General features: G+C 46.7%; 1 protein-coding gene across 1 annotated transcript in view; it reads right to left on the bottom strand.

The window, feature by feature from the left end:
- The window catches only part of NRG4 (neuregulin 4), a 63,962-nt gene that overhangs the window by 20,211 nt on the left and 24,470 nt on the right, over positions 1-19,281 (bottom strand). The gene's annotated exons all lie outside the window — the stretch shown is intronic.

Genomic DNA, 19,281 nt, shown 5'->3' with positions numbered 1-19,281 from the left:
CGTATGTTTCATATCCTGACTTTTGTATTTAGACCCAGGAAGTGTTGTAAATATGACAACAGGGCAAATAACACAAAATAAAGATGATAGCAACCGCAAAGCTGTCAAAGAAACCAAAGCTGGGCTGAACACAGTTGTAATGTTTTAATGTTATCAGCATAGTATTTGAATTATTTTTGTTATTTATTATTATCCGACGATGGCAGTGAGAGATTTTTCGTCGTGAGGATTTATTTTTAGTCTCTCTCTCTCTCTCTCTCTCTCTCTCTCTCACACACACACAGACACACTCCCACAGACACACACACACACATAATTTTGGATCAAGTTTGTGTAGTTCCCAGAATTCTAGATTCAACTGGCAGTTTTGCGATGAAGAACTGATCCCTCACCTGTCTTTCAAGCCACGTACATTTTGGATATGCAGCCATGGCAACTACTCATACAAACCAGAGGGCCCGGTTTTTTACATTAACAGACAGACACACTGTACTGGATTTGGTGGAAATGCGAACGTCACCCGAATACCCCTGAGCGGTAACTTCGTCAGTGTCTCCGTGAAACATTTTACGACAGGATGGTAGGGAATAATCTTCCTATCTCCGGAATGGCACGGTGACTCACTTTGTTTGCAAAATGTTTTCACTTTGCTGGGAACCTGTCATATAAGAAAAGCATGTAGCGTGAGGTCGGAGGCATTGTTAAAAGCGTTTCCAGGGAGGATGCTCCGGCTGTGGCAATCTTCCGCTCCACCCCTGTCCCCGGCCAGCTTTGTAAATGCACAATTTTGGCCCTGCCTGCTGCTTCTCTCTGATATTAGCCTTTCTACAGCCAGGAGTGGATAAACTGCAGTACAAGTGAAGTTTCTTTTCTAAATGGGGTAAGCAGGGAAAGATGGGAGTGAGTTATGAGATTAAGTAGGAGGTTAAGAGCTCATGGTACCTAATCTGAGTGGAACCCTGGTTTGATTCCCAGCTCTGCCACCTGAGCTGTGGAGGCTTATCTGGGGAATTCGGATTAGCCTGTGCACTCCCACACACGCCAGCTGGGTGACCTTGGGCTAGTCACAGCTTCTCGGAGCTCTCTCAGCCCCACCTACCTCACAGGGTGTTTGTTGTGAGGGGGGAAGGGCAAGGAGATTGTCAGCCCCTTTGAGTCTCCTGCAGGAGAGAAAGGGGGGATATAAATCCAAACTACTCCTCCTCTTCTTCTTCTTCTTCTTCTTCTTCTTCTTCTTCTTCTTCTTCTTCTTCTTCTTCTTCTTCTTCCAGAAGAAGCCTAGAGATCTTCCAGAATTATGACTACGGAGATCATTTCTCCTGAAGAACTCTGGGGGGCTGTTTCGATGGCATTATACCCTCATTTCTTCACTTTGACCTCGAAATAGAAAGAATTCTCACCTTCAAGGTGTTCACAGGTACAGCTCAGCTGATTAACACAGACTGCTGGAAGGCAAAGCCACAAAGGGGCCTACGTGGATTTTGGATTACATGGAGCCAGCGTGATGTTGTGGTTAAGAATGGCGCCCTCTAATCTGGAGAAGAAGGTTCGATTCCCCGCTCCTCCGGCAAGCACTTCCTGCAAAAATAGCTTTTCTTGAGTATTAAAGCGATACAGCCGGATGCCGTATCTCGGGATCAGAAAGAAGGCAACTTAAAAACAAAAAAGAATTCGTTGAGGAGACTCGGAAATTCTGGCCACACAGGGCAACGTGCCACAGACCGACGTTCACGCTGGAATTATCTGGTCAAAGCGAAGAACGAACAAGCAAGTACCCGAGAATGATCTAAGGAAATATGAATGTGTTTTTGGTCATTTTACAGGTATGTGGTCCCGGAGGTTAACAGATGGCTTTCTCGGTCTAAAGGACACCTTAAGGAGTGGCTGCGTGGGTGTCTAAGAATGCAATATAGTGATGGGTGAAAAAAGGCTACTTCATAGTGGAAATATGGACAACGAAATTGACCAGCAATGGCAGGCCAGACTGTATTTTTCAAAATTGATAATGTCCCAGTTACGCTACTGAAGGGAAGAAGCCAGAAGTGGTTTGACCAGAATATTGGGCCTGCAGGGCCTGCAAGACTGAGCTGTTCCATTGGGCCTTTGGGGAGACCGGCCGCTGATGCCCCCCCCCCCCCACTTTTATAACATCTGGCAGGATCCTACCACAACCTCCCCTTTTTTCTTAGGGGGGATTTGTTAGTAGGGCCTTCCATCTGTATATATCCGATATTGTGGGCCAGCTGCATTTTTTTAATGGGGTTTGGTCTTTAACCCTATAGAGCCAATTTACTCTAATGATTCTATTTTAATTAGTTTCCTTTTGATATTATTGATTTTATTTTGTGCTCTATCTATCTATCTATCTATCTATCTATCTATCTATCTATCTATCTATCTATCTATCTATCTATCTATCTATCTATCTATCTATCTTTATTTATTTATTTATTTATTTATTTATTTATTTATTTATTTATTTATTTATTTATTTGATTTTTATGCCGCCCTATCCCCGAGGGGCTCTGGGCGGTGTTCTGTTGTTCACCGCCCTGAGCCCTCCGGGGGAGGGCGGTTTATAAATATAACAAATATCAATAATACTAATAATACTAATATTATTATTATTAATATTATTATTAATATTAATATTGATATTAATATTAATATTAATACTAATATTAATACTAATATTAATATTAATACTAATATCAATACTAATATTAATACTAATAATACTGATACTACTACTACTACTACTACTACTACTACTAATAATAATAATAATAATATCATTTTACATATATAGGCCCCTCCCACACATGACGAATAATGCACGTTCGAACCACTTTCACAATTGTTTGCAAGGAGCAGCAGTGGTGTCGGAGGTTAAGAGCTCGTGTATCTAATCTGGAGGAACCGGGTTTGATTCCCAGCTCTGCCGCCTGAGCTGTGGAGGCTGATCTGGGGAATTCAGATTAGCCTGGGCACTCCCACACATGCCAGCTGGGTGACCTTGGGCTAGTCACAGCTTCTTGGAGCTCTCTCAGCCCCCCTACCTCACAGGGTGTTTGTTGTGAGGGGGGAAGGGCAAGGAGGTTGTAAGCCCCTTAGAGTCTCCTGCAGGAGAGAAAGGGGGGATATAAATCCAAACTCTTCTCTTCTTCTTCTTCAAGTGGTTGTTGCTATTCCGCACAGTAAAATCCAGCTGCAAAGTGCACTGAAAGTGGATTGAAAGTGCATTATTCTGCACGTGCGGAAGGGGCCATAGTAAACCTCGGTTATAACCAGTATCTTTCCTGTGTCGGTTATTTTCTTGATGCATTCCCCTGTCCCCATTCCTCATATCTACAGGGAACCCGTCTTTATTAAGAAGTGTGCACCCTTCAAGCGTGTATCGTTCAACTACTCAACGTTAAGGTCAGCAATGAGGAAACTGAAATGCTTCAAGATTTTCTGTTCCTGGACTCCAGTATCACCCAAGGGGGAGACTGCAACCAAGAAATCAGAGGTCGACCAAAGTATCATAGAATCATAGAAGTGGAAGAGACCACAAGGGCCATCAAGTCCAACCCCCTGCCATGCAGGAACACACAATCAAAGCACTCCTGTCAGATGGCCATCCAGCCTCTCTTTAAAAACCTCCAAAGGAGGAGACTTCACCACACTCCAAGGCAGTGAATTCCACAGTTGAACAGTCCTGATAGAAAGTTCTTCCTAATGTTTAGGTGGAATCTCCTTTCCTGCCCTTGAACCCATTACTCCATGTCCAAGAAGAAGGAGAAGGAGGAGGAGGAGGAGGAGGAGGAGAAGGAGAAGGAGAAGGAGGAGAAGGAGGAGAAGAAAAAGAAGAAGAAGGAGGAGGAGGAGGAGGAGGAGGAGGAGGAGGAGGTGGAGGAGGAGAAGGAGGAGGAGGAGAAGGAGAAGAAGGAGGATGATAATGATAATGATAATGATAATAATAATAATAATAATAATAATAATAATAATAATAATAATAATAATAATAATAATAATAATAATAATAATAATAATAATAATTTGGATTTATACCCCCCACCCCCCAAGGAGACTCAAAGGAGCTTACAATCTTATTTCCCTCCCCCCACCCCACAACAAATACCCTGTGAGGTGGGTGGGGCTGAGAGAGCTCCCAAAAACTGTAACTAGCCTAAGGACACCCAGCTGGCACAAGGGTGGGGAGGGTGACGCCATCTAATGTTATATAGTTCCTCGTTTTAATTAAGTGATATTAGTTTATATGGTGTTTTAAAGTCATATTTTATATTATGGTGTTTTAAAGTTGTATTTATACCATGATTGTTCACCGCCCTGAGTCCCTCGGGGGAGGGCGATCTATAAGCCCAATAAATAAATATGTTGGCGTGCTCAAGCTACTCTGGTTCACCAGATAAGCCTCCGCAGCTCAAATGGCAGAGCGGGGAATCAAACCCAGTTCTCCAGATTAGAGCGCACCTGTTCTTAACCACCACACCACGCTGTCTCCTAGTCTCTGTGGCAGCAGAAAACAAGCTTGCCCGCTCTTCGACCTGGCATCCCTTCAGATATTTCCAAAGAACATTGTACCTTGGTCGCATTATGTGAAGACAAGGCTCACCGGAAAAGACAATAATGCGAGGGAAAATGAAAAGAGGAAGACTCAAAATGGGATGGATTGATTTTATAAAGGCAGTACCAGCCCACAGCTTGCAAGATCTGAGTGTGGTTGTAGGAACAGCAGTGGCGTAGGAAGTTAAGAGCTCGTGTATCTAATCTGGAGGAACCGGGTTTGATTCCCAGCTCTGCCGCCTGAGTTGTGGAGGCTTATCTGGGGAATTCAGATTAGCCTGTACACTCCCACACACGCCAGCTGGGTGACCTTGGGCTAGTCACAGCTTCTCGGAGCTCTCTCAGCCCCACCTGCCTCACAGGGTGTTTGTTGTGAGGGGGGAAGGGAAAGGAGATTGTAAGCCCCTTTGAGTCTCCTGCAGGAGAGAAAGGGGGGGGGGATATAAATCCAAAATCTTCTTCTTCTTTGTTAAGGACAGGACATTCGAAGGATGTAGGGTTGTGGTGAGTCAGAATCCACTTGACAGCACTTAACACACACAGCGCCCTTCAAGAGGTCTGGAACGCCTTAAATTAAAAAAAAGAAATTTTGCTAGCATTTTTTAAAAAAAATTGAAATTGGGTTTAAAGGTTTCATTACTGAAAAGACGGAGAAACAGTCTGGATGGAGCAGAAAGCTCTTCAAAACTTGTTATGCATTTCACTCCATTGAGAACGGCTGGCGCGGCCTTGCTTCAAGTCGGGCAAGAGCGCAGCTCCGTACAGTCATGTTGACCTACGTTAACGGTCGGGAACGAAGAAAGTACTTTTCTGAATAGTTTTCCTGGAATACTCGGCAGACTGATTCTTCTGCAATTGCAGCGCTCGCTCGAAATTCGATATTGCTAATACGGCTGCTCTTCTCCTTGCGCTCTCCTTCATAACTCTTGCTGAATAACTTGTGCATTGCCTAATACATTCGTCTCTGCCTGTAGTCATTTTTTTTCAGATACCATCAATACCTAATGCCTTAATCTTCTGAAGTGCATAAGAGGAATGCTATTTGAGGAATGAGTTGCCGTTAGACCAGGGGAGGGCTCAGATACCAGCGGAGAGCCGGCGGGGTGTGCTGCTTAAGAGCGGAGGACTCTAATCTGGAGAACTGGGTTCGATTCCCCACTCCTCCACATGAGCATAAGAACATAAGAACGAGCCTGCTGGATCAGACCAGAGTCCATCTAGTTTAGCACTCTGTTACTCGCAGTGGCCCACCAGGTGCCTTTGGGAGCTCACATTGCAGGATGTGATTCTTATCTGGTGAACTGGGTTTGTTTCCCCGCTCCTCCGCATGAAGCCTGCTGGGTGACTTTGGGCCAGTCACAGTTCTCTCAGAACTCTCTCAGCCGCACAACTGCTTTATTTGGTTAACACTCAGCAACAGTACCATCAGATCATTCCACTCTAAATTTCTGCATAAATTATTTGGCGTGCCAAACTGCGTCCCATATGCAGTTCTATGCCTAGAATCTGGCCAATACTCTATAGAGGCCACTATCTGGTTAAACATCATAAAATTTTGGTCATGCATTCATTATCAAAGCTCCGACAACTCACTGACGCAACTCACCTTGAGAGAACTCCATCACTCTAAATGGTGCACATCAGTTATAACAAAGATTGGGGAATTGGGCTATGATAGTGGACTTCCTTCTGAACATGCTAACCCTTACTGAGACATTTGCCCTCATCAAAGAGCGGCTACTAGCAAGGGATTATCAACAACTGCAGAGCTTGGCCAACAAATCCTGCTCGCCAATGAACGTGGCCATTCCATTTGTGCAGGGAAACCCAGCCTACTATATTGCAGCGCTTACCAACCCTATATATAGGAGAGCCTACATGCTGGCTAGATTTAACATTATGCCATCCCCGCTCCATAGAGGAAGACTCAAGGGTCTACCAAACGATAAGAGGCTTTGCCCCTGCAGCCCAGGGCAGTTGGATTCCATTGCGCACATCCTCCTCCACTGCCCACTTTACCAGAATCCAAGATCCAGCTTATTACAAATCATTGACTCTATGAAAACCCTGACAGAGCTTGATAAAGTAAATATGCTCTTAAACTGCAATGACCTTGACTGTTGTCTCGCAGTGGCAAAGTTTCTGGCTGAGGTTTGCGAGCTGAACTTATGATCCAGTGTGAAGTTTTATCTAGTAATTTTAATTGTATTTATATTGTATGTTCTGTATGCCAATAAAGGCTTATTGAAATTGAAATTGAACTCTCTCAGCCCCACCTGCCTCAACAGGTGTCTGTTGCTGGGCAAAGAAGGGAAACCAGTTGTAAGCCACTTTGCGACTCTTTAAAGGTGGAGAAAAGTAGGGTATAGAAACCAGCTCTTCTCCCATGGTGGATAGTTTATTTGTTGGTCTTATTCGTTATTCAGTCTCTACTCTGATAAAGTAGCAGGTGTACATTTTTTTTTATCCCCTTGAAAAAGTACAGCACGACTTTTTCTTTTTTTAAATGAAAGGGCTCCGGAGATTTAGGAACGAACGACGTCACAAACCACGTAATTTGGGGTCTATTAAAAAAGTGTTTCTATTAAGAGAGAAGGAAGACGTATCCTGGGCACGCCGCAGAACTGTCTCTCTTAGTATAATGGAACTTCCCCCCCCCCCCCCCAAGTAAGTGTGAATAGGATTGCGGTGTTAATTTAACATGTAGATTTGATCCCAGCTAGGAGCCAGATAAGAGGGGAAATGGATTCCTGCATCATCTTGTCTGCCAGGAAGCATGAAATTGAGCAGAATCAAAGGGCAAGTTATGCTCTAGCATAACAATATATATGTATAAAACTTGCCTGTACTTTGGTCAAGAGAAATGCTAAAACGAAATGCCGCACAGAGTACAGGTTGGGGAGACGGGGCGACCTCCCAAGAAATCGCCGAAGGACATAATGGGGCACAGAATCTTTAGAGTTGGGTCTTGACAACTGGAAAATGTCTGGGTTTCCACTTTCCACTTTCTGGACTACACTGCAAGGAAGTTGGGCAGCCCAGTGGTTGAATGTGTTACTCCCTGTTACTCCCATGAAGTGGTCTTTCTCAGATATCCACATAAAACGTTCATAGGAAAGTAACAAATAGACAACATGGATCCGTGGTGGCGAACCTTTGGCACTCCAGATGTTATGGACTACAATTCCCATCAGCCTCTGCCAGCATGGCCAATTGTAGTCCATAACATGGGAATTGTAGTCCATAACATCTGGAGTGCCAAAGGTTCGTCACCACTGACATAGATCGTCTGGATGCTATATTTTGTACGCTGTGTTTTAAATGGCCTTAATTATTTAAATGTTTAGAGCCTATATTTATATTGTGTTTATACTTAAGTTTTTTTAATACAGTATCTTTATTGATTAAAACAAAAAGACAGTGTTCAAACATCCACATAAGCAAAATCATTTCCATATCGTACTAGTAAATAGTTGGAAAGTTAAAAAAAAAGAAAGATTAGAAAAGGGAGGAAAATAAAGATATAAAAATTACAATATTTAAGAAAGCAAAAAATTATTACATTATTCAACTTATACTTAAGTTATGAGAGTGCTCTTTTGTTAAGTTATGTTATGTTCTTTGTGTTGTACACCGCTCAGAGCCCTTTGGGGGTGAGTGGTATAAAAATTTAATCAATCAATCAATCAATCAGGGGGAAATAAGTGGAATGTGATCAGCTTGCAAAAATTACCAAGCGGCTGTTCTTACAAATGTGATGTTTGCAGTCAAGCCTACTTTGCAGGGTTGTTGTGAAACTAAACAGGTGGAGAAGAGAATAAGGTGTACTGTACTGAGTTGGCCACCTGGACTTTATTATTTTGAAAGCCTCAAAATGCATGCGCTCTTGGCATGGTTCTCTTTTTGAGCGTTTCTTAACCGCTATCAGCTCAGCACAAACTGCAACCCAAAAACTAGGCTCTGTTTCACGATGGCAAGCAGCCGAATAAAATTTTGCTGGCTTTTTAAGATGCCCCCTGTCTCATTTTAACAGATGTTACGTGGCTCCCAGTTACCACTGGCCAAAACCAACGTTTCCCATTGTCTAACACTTAGGAATACAGTAACAGGAGAATAACTGAATATAAAAATCAGAACGTTCTACGAATGTTCTTCCGTTGTTGCCGCTTTCAGGAAAACCAAACGGTTCATCCTCCTTTTCCGTGTCCTTAACTTTTATTAATGCCTGCTTGGAACGTCCTTCCTTTCTCCCACTGCCATAAACATCCTTTAACGCTGTTTTTAATGGTCTGCTTCTAGCCCAAGGGCTGTTTTATGGATATCATTTTTGGGCGCCGAATGTTATTTTCCGCCGTTGTAACACCGCCGGCTTGTTTTAATGGTGATACTCCTTGCATTTTTATGGGACGGTCTCGTTTGTTGTGCTCCAGGAGTCTCTGGAAAAGTAACCTACACATGTTGTTAAGGAATAAATATTAAGGGCAAGACTTTCAATCCACTTTCAACGCACTTTGCAGCTGGATTTGATTGTGGAATAGCAAAATCCTCTAGAAGAAGAAGAAGAGGAGGAGGAGGAAGAAGAGGAAGAAGAGGAAGAAGAGGAAGAAGAAGAGGAGGAGGAGGTGTAGTAGTAGTAGTAGTAGTAGTAGTAGTAGTAGTAGTAGTAGTAGTTTGGATTTATATCCCCCCTTTTTCTCTTGCAGGAGATTCAAAGGGGCTTACAATCTCCTTGCCCTTCCCCCCTCACAACAAACACCCTGTGAGGGAGGTGGGGCTGAGAGAGCTCCGAGAAGCTGTGACTAGCCCAAGGTCACCCAGCTGGCGTGTGTGGGAGTGTACAGGCTAATCTGAATTCCCCAGATAAGCCTCCACAGCTCAGGCGGCAGAGCTGGGAATCAACCCCGGTTCCTCCAGATTAGATACACGAGCTCTTAACCTCCTACGCCACTGCCTCCTTGCAAACAATTGAGGAAGTGGAGTGAACGTGCATTATTCTGCATGTGCGGAAGGGGCCAAAATCAGGCCAGCAGGTTACTCAGGTCAGTTTAGCAAAATGCTGTCCTAAACAAAACTGTCTTCGGCTGCCTGTTAAAGATCGAAAGTGGGGAGCCCGACAGACATCTCTGGGGAGATCAGTGCATAAGCGGGTCTATTACCAAAAGGGATCTGGCTCTTGTACTCACCAAAAGAGCATCAATGATTGACAGGTCAGTCAAAAGGGCCTCTCCTCACCTTTTCCAGTTTTATCTACTCATATGGCTTTTCCTTCACAACACAAATGAAACATTTGGGAAACGTTTGAAAAATAATTGTTTTCTCGGGTTTTGTCTGCACAAAGAAGAGGAGGAAGAAGAGGAAGAGGAGTAGTAGTTTGGATTTCTATGCTGGGGATCATTAGGAAAGGAGTTGATAATAAAACTGCAAAGATTGTCATGCCCTTATATAAAGCAGTGGTGCGGCCGCACTTGGAGTCCTGTGTTCAGTTCTGGTCGCCACATCTCAAAAAGGATATCGAAGAGATAGAAAAAGTGCAGAGAAGGGCAACGAGGATGATTGAGGGACTGGAGCACCTTCCCTATGAGGAGAGGCTGCAGCGTTTGGGACTCTTTAGTTTGGAGAGGAGACGGCTGAGGGGGGATATGATCGAAGTCTATAAAATTATGCATGGGGTAGAAAATGTTGACAGAGAGAAATTTTTCTCTCTTTCTCACAATACTAGAACCAGGGGGCATTCATTGAAAATGCTGGGGGGGAAGAATTAGGACTAATAAAAGGAAACACTTCTTCACGCAACGGGTGATTGGTGTTTGGAATATGCTGCCACAGGAGGTGGTGATGGCCACTAACCTGGATAGCTTTAAAAGGGACTTGGACAGATTTATGGAGGAGAAGTCGATCTATGGCTACCAATCTTGACCCTCCTTGATCTGAGATTGCAAAGGCCTTCGCAGACCAGATGCTCGGGAGCAGCAGCCGCAGAAGGCCATTGCTTTCACATCCTGCATGTGAGCTCCCAAAGGCACCAGGTGGGCCACTGCGAGTAGCAGAGAGCTGGACTAGATGGACTCTGGTCTGATCCAGCAGGCTAGTTCTTATGTTCTTATGTTCTTATATCCCCCCTTTCTCTCCTTTAAGGAGACTCAAGGTGGCTTACAATCTCCTTTTCCTTCCCCCCTCACCACAAACATCCTGTGAGGTGGGTGGGGCTGAGAGAGCTCCGAAGAACTGTGACTAGCCCAAGGTCACCCAGCTTGCATGTGTTGGGAGTGCACAAGCTAATCTAGTTCATCAGATAAGCCTCCACAGCTCAAGTGGCAGAGTGGGGAAATCAAACCTGTGCACCTGCTCTTAACCACTACACCACCTGGCTGTCATTTAAAGCATTTAATTTGAAAACAGTTCTTGGTGGTGGTTTTTGTTTTAATAAAGATGACGTTGTATCTACGAAACTGCGGAGACTTGAAATGTACTTACGTTGGCGATTCTTGTGTTGTGTCTATGTGGCATTTAAGATAGCTCATACAAAACAAAACAAAGAAGGTGAAACGGGACTTTCGTGTAATTGGCAGGCAAAACTAGATGTTAGTTCTGGTGGGTTTTTCCGGGCCGTGTGGCCGTGGTCTGGTGGATCTTGTTCCTAACGTTTCGCCTGCATCTGTGGCTGGCATCTTCAGAGGTGTCTCACAGAGGGAAGTCTGAAGATGTCACACTCTGAAGATGCCGGCCACTGATGCAGGCAAAACGTTAGGAACAAGATCCACCAGACCACGGCCACACAGCCCGGAAAACCCACCAGAACCAGTTGAACCTGGCCGTGAAAGCCTTCGACAATACAACTAGATGACAACACAACTAGACAATAAAACTAGGATGTATTCGTGCACAGGAATGATGGAAATGGCGGGCAGTTGCGAGGCCAGAGGAGAAAACTTATCTGGGAACCTTCAGCAAATGGTGGACAGCCTGAAGGATTACTGAAGCTGCCGAAAATGGCGGCATCTCGCTCAGGGTGGACAAACAGAGGTGTTTTGCCATTGCCAGACTTTGGGTATCGGCCCTCGACTTCCTTGGTGACTTCTCATCTAAATATCCACCGGGTCCAAGCCTGCTTAGCTTCCAAGATCTGACAAGATCAAACCAGCCTGGGCAACCCACCTCAGGGCAATAATTTAGCCGCGTCAAGGCCACACCAACTTGTGGTGACCCCTGGAGGGCTTTCAAGGCAAGAGATGAGCAGAGGTGGTTTGCCATCGGCTGCCTCTGCGTAGCAACCCTGGGCTTCCCAGGTGGTCTCCCATCCAAACACCAACCACAGCTAACCCTTTTAATTCCCGGGATCTGGCTAGGCTGGGGCATTCAAGTCAGGGGTGGACAAGTATTTGGCCATTGGCTCTGCGTAGCAACCATGGACTTCCTTGGTGGTTTCCCCTTCTGGACTTCCTTGGTGGTCTCCCATCCTCTAGACCAGGGGTGGCCAACCTACGGCGCTCCAGATGTTCGTGGATTACAATTCCCATCTCCTGCCAGCAGGGCCAATTGGCCATTTGTAGTCCATGAACATCTGGAGAGCCGCAGGTTGCAGACCCCTGCTCTAGACCAGGGGTGGCCAAACTACGGCGCTCCAATTGTTCATGGACTACAATTCCCATCAGCCCCTGCCAGCAGGGCCAATTGGCCATTTGTAGTCCATGAACATCTGGAGAGCCGCAGGTTGCAGACCCCTGCTCTAGATGAGGGGTGGCCAACCTGCGGCGCTCCAAATGTTCATGGACTACAATTCCCATCAGCCCCTGCCAGCGTGGCCAATTGCTTATCTGTGCTTTTCTGTCTTGCTAGCGGTCCCTAAACCTCCCCAGCACTACATTTCCCAAAGAATCCACATCCTCCCTGCCGGCTCCATTGCCCAACTGTTACCCCCATAAATAGCCCCCTGCAGCACAACCTCCCTTAGCTGGGACCCCCCAGCCCCCCACCCTGACCCCGAGAGCTCTTTCCCAGCCGCCCCAGGGCTGCTCTTCTCCGCCTCGGCATCCTCCCCGCATCCCAAGGATGCCGCGCGGGCACGTGAGCAGGCGGGGGCGCGCGCGCGCGGTTGGGAGGGAGAGGGAATTAAGCCGCTGGATGGGAGGGGGCGCGCATGCGCGCGGCGGGGCTCGCCTTGGAACCCCCGGACCCAGAGCTACAGGGGCAGGGAGAGAGAAGAGAGAGAGGAGCCTGGAGCACGCACGCGCATGCGCGCACTCACCAACCTCCTCCTCCCCCCCCCCCCCCCGCCTTGATCCTTATGAGCTTGCAGCTGCTCTTTGCAGTCAGGATTGCCGGCCAGCAGGTACGAGCTCCCCCTTATTTGTCTGCCCCCCCTTTATTTCTCCTCCTTTCCTCCCTCACCCCACCCCCACCCTATATTTTTCCAGCCCCCTCCACCCCGGCCTCCGCAAGGCACACGTGTTCACCTGCAATGGGAGGCGCTGCTTTGGGGGGGGGGGTTCCCCTGTTGCGCTGGGAAGCCCCCAAAAGAGAGGGATGGAGGGGAGAGATTTTTTTATAGACGAGCCCCGTCTAGAGCATCTCGACGCCCCCTATCTTGTCTCTTCTCCCTTCCCCCCTTCCCCGGGAGGAGGGGGAGACTGAGCAAAGAGAATCCCCCCTCTAGTCACGAACAGGGTTTCACCCGGTCCACACCGGGCACCCTCCTGCCAAGGGTCAGCGGCCGACGAAAGAGGAGCTGTCCAGTGCTGAAGAGCTAGGGATGCCTCTTGCCCCCTCCCTAAAGGTAGCCTCCCCATTATAAGTGGTGCCGCTGTTGGGAATACCTCCCTGAGCCTCCATTTGCCAAAAAAGGAAGGGGCGGGGGGGGGGTCCTTTTCTCATAGACCGGCGTGCATGGGGGTCACAAGCAGGTGATTCCCTATTGCCACTCTCCTTTAGAGGTACGGGATGGTGGCGGGGGCGGGGGCGGGGGGATGCGAAGCCCCTGCCCAAGTAAAACTGCAGAAGGGAAGAAGACCAGGGCAACGAATCTGCCGCCTCTTTGCCATCTTTTTTTTTTGGACAGAGGGCACTGCCAGTCTCCCTCCCTTCCCTACGGTAGTCATGATCAGCCCAGGGAGGGGGGTGGTAGCGTCCCTCTCGTTTTCAACTCCAAAAAAAGAGCATTTGACGGCTCTCCTCCCCCCCTCCCCCCGGCCTAGGGGAGGGTTCCTCCACCTTATTTGCTCCTATCAGATTGCAAAATTTGCCACACCGGGGAATAAGGGGAGCCCGTATGTTACGGCCTCTGCTCCCCCTCATAAGAGAGGGTTACCCATGGCGAAGTCTCCTGGGTAGACCTCCCTCCGCTGTGTGCTGAGGTTTCCGTAGCTTGCCTCTGCAACCCCTGATGTTTCCAAAAAAACCCCCAGATATATATATAAATTTGCTTCGCCTGTTACTTCCGTGCAAAAACCCCTCTTTGCTTTGTCACCGCGAAAAGATATGTGTGGCGGGTTGGGTCAAACGTGGAGTGAATCGGTGTTGATCTTCCTTGAAATATCCCATATTTCGGAGAAATAAATAAATGTTACGTTTCTCCGTCTTTTAAAGAAATAATTCAGCGTGGGTTGCACGCCCAAGCTCGGCTGTTTGGCAAGGAATGCCTTTTAGCACTTCAGGAGACCTGGGTTATGTTTTTAAAAGTCGGTGCTGGAAAGTTTTGGGAAGTCTCACAGGCCTTGGCCATATTCTCTTCTTGTTAATGGGGTGTGGAAGGGTAATATTATACGTATGGGGAAATAATGGGATGTTTGGAAGGGTGCTCAGAAGAGGCGTGATAATTTCAGCGTCTCAAAACCATGCATTGCCTTTTTCCATAACTTCAGGAGGTGAAGTGTCGTTAATTTCTGGATTTGCAGGGGGACAGTTTCGTAGTGAAACTACTCTTTTTATAAACTATGTGACTAAGGCAGTTTCTGCCCCGTTGGCTTTATGTTTCATAGTTGTATATGGCTCACATTTCCTTTCAGTGGGAGCTCAATTCTGTTTCACCCATCTGAGTCTTTCTGTTTTATTCCTGGGTTGGCTTTTAAATTAAGTCTTCATGTTCAGTGCTACAAATGTCTAAAATGATGTCGACCGGGAAACCATATTTTTGGCCCCTATTGATGTGAATCTTCACCGGTTTTCGAAGGCCGGATTTACAAAGACCGACTTCCTCCTTATCGGGTGGGAAATAATTCAGAACCCCTCATTTCTCCGGCTTACCTACTACAGATTGGCTTAGTAATTTGCTTGTGGGCAAGGATGAAATTGGCAGTCTTCTGTGAGTAAGCGTAGTAGTGACTCTCTTCTAGAGCCAGCGTGGTGTAGTGGTTAAGAGCAGGTGCGCTCCAATCTGGAGAACCGGGTTTGATTCCCTGCTCTGCCACTTGAGCTGTAGGGGCTTATCTGGGGAACCAAACTAGCTTGTGCACTCCAGCACATGCCAGCTGGGTGACCTTGGGCTAGTCACAGTTCTTCGGAGCTCTCTCAGCCCCACCCACCTCACAGGGAGTTTGTTGCGGGGGGGGGGAGGGAAAGGAGCTTGTAACCCCCTTTGAGTCTCCTTACAGGAGAGAAAGGGGGGATATAAATCCAAACTCCTCCTCCTCTTCTTCTTCTTCATGCAGGCAAAACCCAAGAAAACAATTATTTTTCAAACGTTTCCCAAATGTTTTATTTGTGTTGTGTGGGAAAAGCCATATGAGCAGGTAAAACTGGAAAAGGTGAGAGGCCCTCTTGACTGACCTGTCAATCATAGATGCTCCTTTGGTGAGTTCAAGAGACAGATTTGGGGTGCGAAAGGGTAATATTATACATATGGGGAAATAATGGGATGTTTGGATTTTGTAAGCCCCTTTGTTTCTCCTTACAGGAGAGAAAAGGGAGATATAAATCCAAATTCTTCTTCTTCTTCTTCCTCCTCTTCCTCTTCTTCCTCGTCTTCCTTTTCTTCCTCCTCTTCTTCTTCTTCTTCTTCTTCATGTTACAGTTACTCTGTAGGCATAGCTACTCTCTTCTAACTGTTAGCTTAAATGAACTTCAGAGGGTGAAACTCTGCTTTATGCTGTAATCCAGATTTCCCCTTGTGGGGTTCCTTTCATGTGAACGCCGCTTTGGCCTGTGCGCCTAACTTGCAATTTGCAGTCACCCAAACTGCTCTTCTTTGTACGTGCAAATCGGTTCGGGAAAATTACCCGTGCGTACCTGGGTGTCACGAGGTGTCCAGAGCAATGAACCTGACCGGTGGTTTTGCTCTAATAAAGTGCCCGGCGGCAGAAAACTACTTTAGATGACTTGGAAGAGTAATTATAGATCAATCTTGTCAGCAGCTTGTCTCACTTATTTTATTATGCAAGTCACTTTGAAAATTGCTTTCACCTGCCTTCGACACAGTGCTACTCAGAGCATAATTGCAGATTAACCGATTGTGTGCCTTCTTGATGGTGGGGTTTAGATTGTCGAAGGGATGTCGTGTTGGGGAGGGAGCAAGCTTGCTTTCTGCTGCTCCAGAGACTAGGACCAGGAGGACTAACGGGTACAAGGTGGAGGAAAAGAGATTCCATCTAAACATCAGGAAAAACTTCCTGACTGTCAGGGCTGTCCGACAGTGGAATGCACTACCTTGGAGAGTGGTGGAGTTTCCTTCCTTGGAGGTTTTTAAAGAGAGGCTGGATGGCCATCTGTCAGGAGTGCTTTGATTGGGTATTCCTCCATGACACAGGGTTGGACTTGATGGAGTCTCTTCCAACTCTATGATTCTATGATTCCTTGTGGTAGTAGGTTCTTTCCATCTGGGTTTTTTTTTAATGCAATCGAGTTCTGCCAAATAGTGTCTTCCCATGCGATTGCTAAACACAGTCCCGCGAGGTATTTGCCTCTTCTCACATTGCATTGATTAGATTTTTTTTTAATAACTGAAAAGTCTGACTTCACCTGAAGTCATTCATTCTGAAGATACGTGGTTTAACAGCCTGGTTGACCTGAGTCCAGAAACATACACAGCACTCAGCCACAAGGTATTATATCAGATGGTCGGGTTTTCGCACAAAAATGCCTCGTGCGATGCTTTTCCACTTGGAACGAAGTCCATTAAAACCAGTGGGGGTTTCGATGGGAGAACCCGGTCCCTTCGATGTTCACTCGGAAGTCAGTCTGATTGATTTCACTCGAGTTTCCTTCCAGATGACTATGTGCAGGGTTGTAACGGAAAAGAACGTACATAATTGTTTTATGGGGGCTAACTCTTCTCAAAGGATACTTCCAAGGAAGTGGTCTTCTGTAGTGGTTAAGAGGGACAGACTCTAATCTGGAGAACCGGGTCAGGTCCTCCACTTCTTTATGTTGAGTCTAAGCTGGGGAACCTGGTTTGTTTCCCTGCTCCTCCGCATGAAGCCTGCTGGGTGATCTTGGGCTGGTCCCGGTTCTCTCCGAATTCTCTCAGCCCCACCTGCCTCACAAGGTATCTGTTCTGGGGAGGAGAAGGGAAGGTGATCGTAAGCTGCTTTGGGACTCCTTAACGGTTGAGAAAAAGCAAGCAATAAATCCAAACTACTACTACTACTACTACTACTACTACTACTACTACTACTACTACTACTACTACTACTACTACTACTACTACTACTACTACTTTTTCTTCTTCTTCTCTTCCTCCTCCTCCTCCTCCTTCTTCTTGTAAGCCCCTTTAAGTCTCCTACAAGAGAGAAAGGGGGGGATATAAATCCAAACCCCTCCTCCTCCTCCTCCTCCTCCTCCTCCTCCGTCTCCTTCTCCTCCTCCTCCTTCTTCTCCTCCTCCGTCTCCTTCTTCTCCTCCTTCTCCTCCTCCTCTTCTTCTTCTTCTCCTCCTCCTTCTCCTTCTTCTCCTCCTCCCTCTCCTTCTTCTCCTCCTCCTCCTCCTCTAGATTTGGAGCCCACGTAGTGTGGGACCAATTGGTCTGCTAGCATGGGACATCCAAGGCCTTAGAAAGGAAAATGGGGAGCCAGAATCACTGTTTCACTAATTTCAGCACCATGGCCAGCACCAGGAAGTATACCATCGGTCTCTTCCGCACATGCAGAATAATGCACATTCAATCCACTTTCAAAATTGTTTGCAAGTGGATTTTGCTTTCCTTCACAGTAAAATCCAACTGCAAAGGACATTGAAAGTGGATGGAAAGGGCATTATTCTGCATGTGCGGAAGGGGACATAGTGAGGATCAGGCCTAGGGTCGGAGCTGTGGAGGAATTTCTTCGACCACTAACCTCTTTCTTTCTCTCCTTTCAGCATGGCTGCAAAGAGAGCCAGGAATCAGGGCTCCCTGTGCATTCACACTAGAAGCAAGTCCTTCCAACCGGCAGCAAAGAAATTAAGTTTTATATTGCCCTGTGACTCACCTGAAGGTCCAGGTTTCTGGTTGGAAGTTCACCTGTACCAAGGTGGTTGTACAGGCTTGGGAAACTGTTTGCAAGGCATGCAATCTTCCACAGAGCAGATATATTTGTTTAAAGCCAAACCCTGGGCGGCATCTAAACGGAAGCAGGAATTTCCATAACCAAATGTTCCTGACCTACGAACTGCCAAAGGGGTTTGTTTTCATAATTATAGGTGTGAAAGTGGTTTCAGAACGCATCAGTTCCAGACCATTCTCCTAAATCGATAGCCTGACCTTGGGATCCTTTATCACAGGCAAGAAATCCAGTCCACAGGTGTGTTAGGGCTACTTTGCATGTTAAGAAATTACGAAGTACTTTGTGCGTGCCCACTCAGTCTGTAAGATGTGGAAGGTTGTGTTCTGGGCACCGCAGTTCTGGAAGGATATTGACAAGCTGGAACGGGTCCAGAGGAGGGCAACCAAAATGGTCAAAGGTCTGGAATCCACGAAGAGAGACTTAGGGAGCTGGGGATGTTTAGTTTGGTGAAGAGAAGGTTAAGAGGTGACATGATGGCCCTGTTTAGATATTTGAAGGAATGTCATGTTGGTGAGGGAGCGAGCTTGTTTTCTGCTGCTCCAGAGACGAGGACCAGGAGTCATGGGTTCAAGGTGAAGGAGAAGAGATTCCACCTAAACATTAGGAAGAACTTCCTGACCGTCAGGGCTGTTCGACAGTGGGATGCACTACCTCGGAGTGTGGTGGAGACTCCTTCCTTGGAGGTTTTTAAAGAGAGGCTGGATGGCCATCTGTCAGGAGTGCTTTGATTGTGTGTTCCTGCATTGCAGGGGGTTGGACTTGATGGCCCCTGGGGGTCTCTTCCAACTCTATGGTTCTATGTAAAACAGTCCTAACACCAAGGCTGACGGACCCTTCTGGCGTAACCCCGCTCTCCTTCTGGGCTTGCTCTTTGCAGCCTGCTGGTACCAAATGTCAAACACGACTAAAGTAAGGTCGCGACAGGTTTGTGCCGGTTGCTAAGTGACTATGTGCCAGGCCGACAGAACGTGGCCTGTTTTGGGTCGATGGAACTCGTACCCGTATATAATACAGACATGGGTTCTACAAGGGAAGAGCGATGTGAATTGCTACAAATGTGACCGTTGTATGCAATTGTGCGTCTCTTTCTGGCTACACTACTTGTCTTAGGATGGTCACCCAAGCAGTGATATGACCTCCTCCAGCCAACTTGAATCCTGTCCCCAAGTCCTCTGGCATGGAGGCAGGACAGAGCTGGTGGAAACTAAAAGAGCAGGTGGACTCTAATCTGGAGAACTGGGTT

This window comes from Sphaerodactylus townsendi, linkage group LG17 (genome assembly GCF_021028975.2).
Source record: "Sphaerodactylus townsendi isolate TG3544 linkage group LG17, MPM_Stown_v2.3, whole genome shotgun sequence".
Taxonomy (NCBI): domain Eukaryota; kingdom Metazoa; phylum Chordata; class Lepidosauria; order Squamata; family Sphaerodactylidae; genus Sphaerodactylus; species Sphaerodactylus townsendi.
This window is presented reverse-complemented; position numbering and strand designations above follow the sequence as displayed.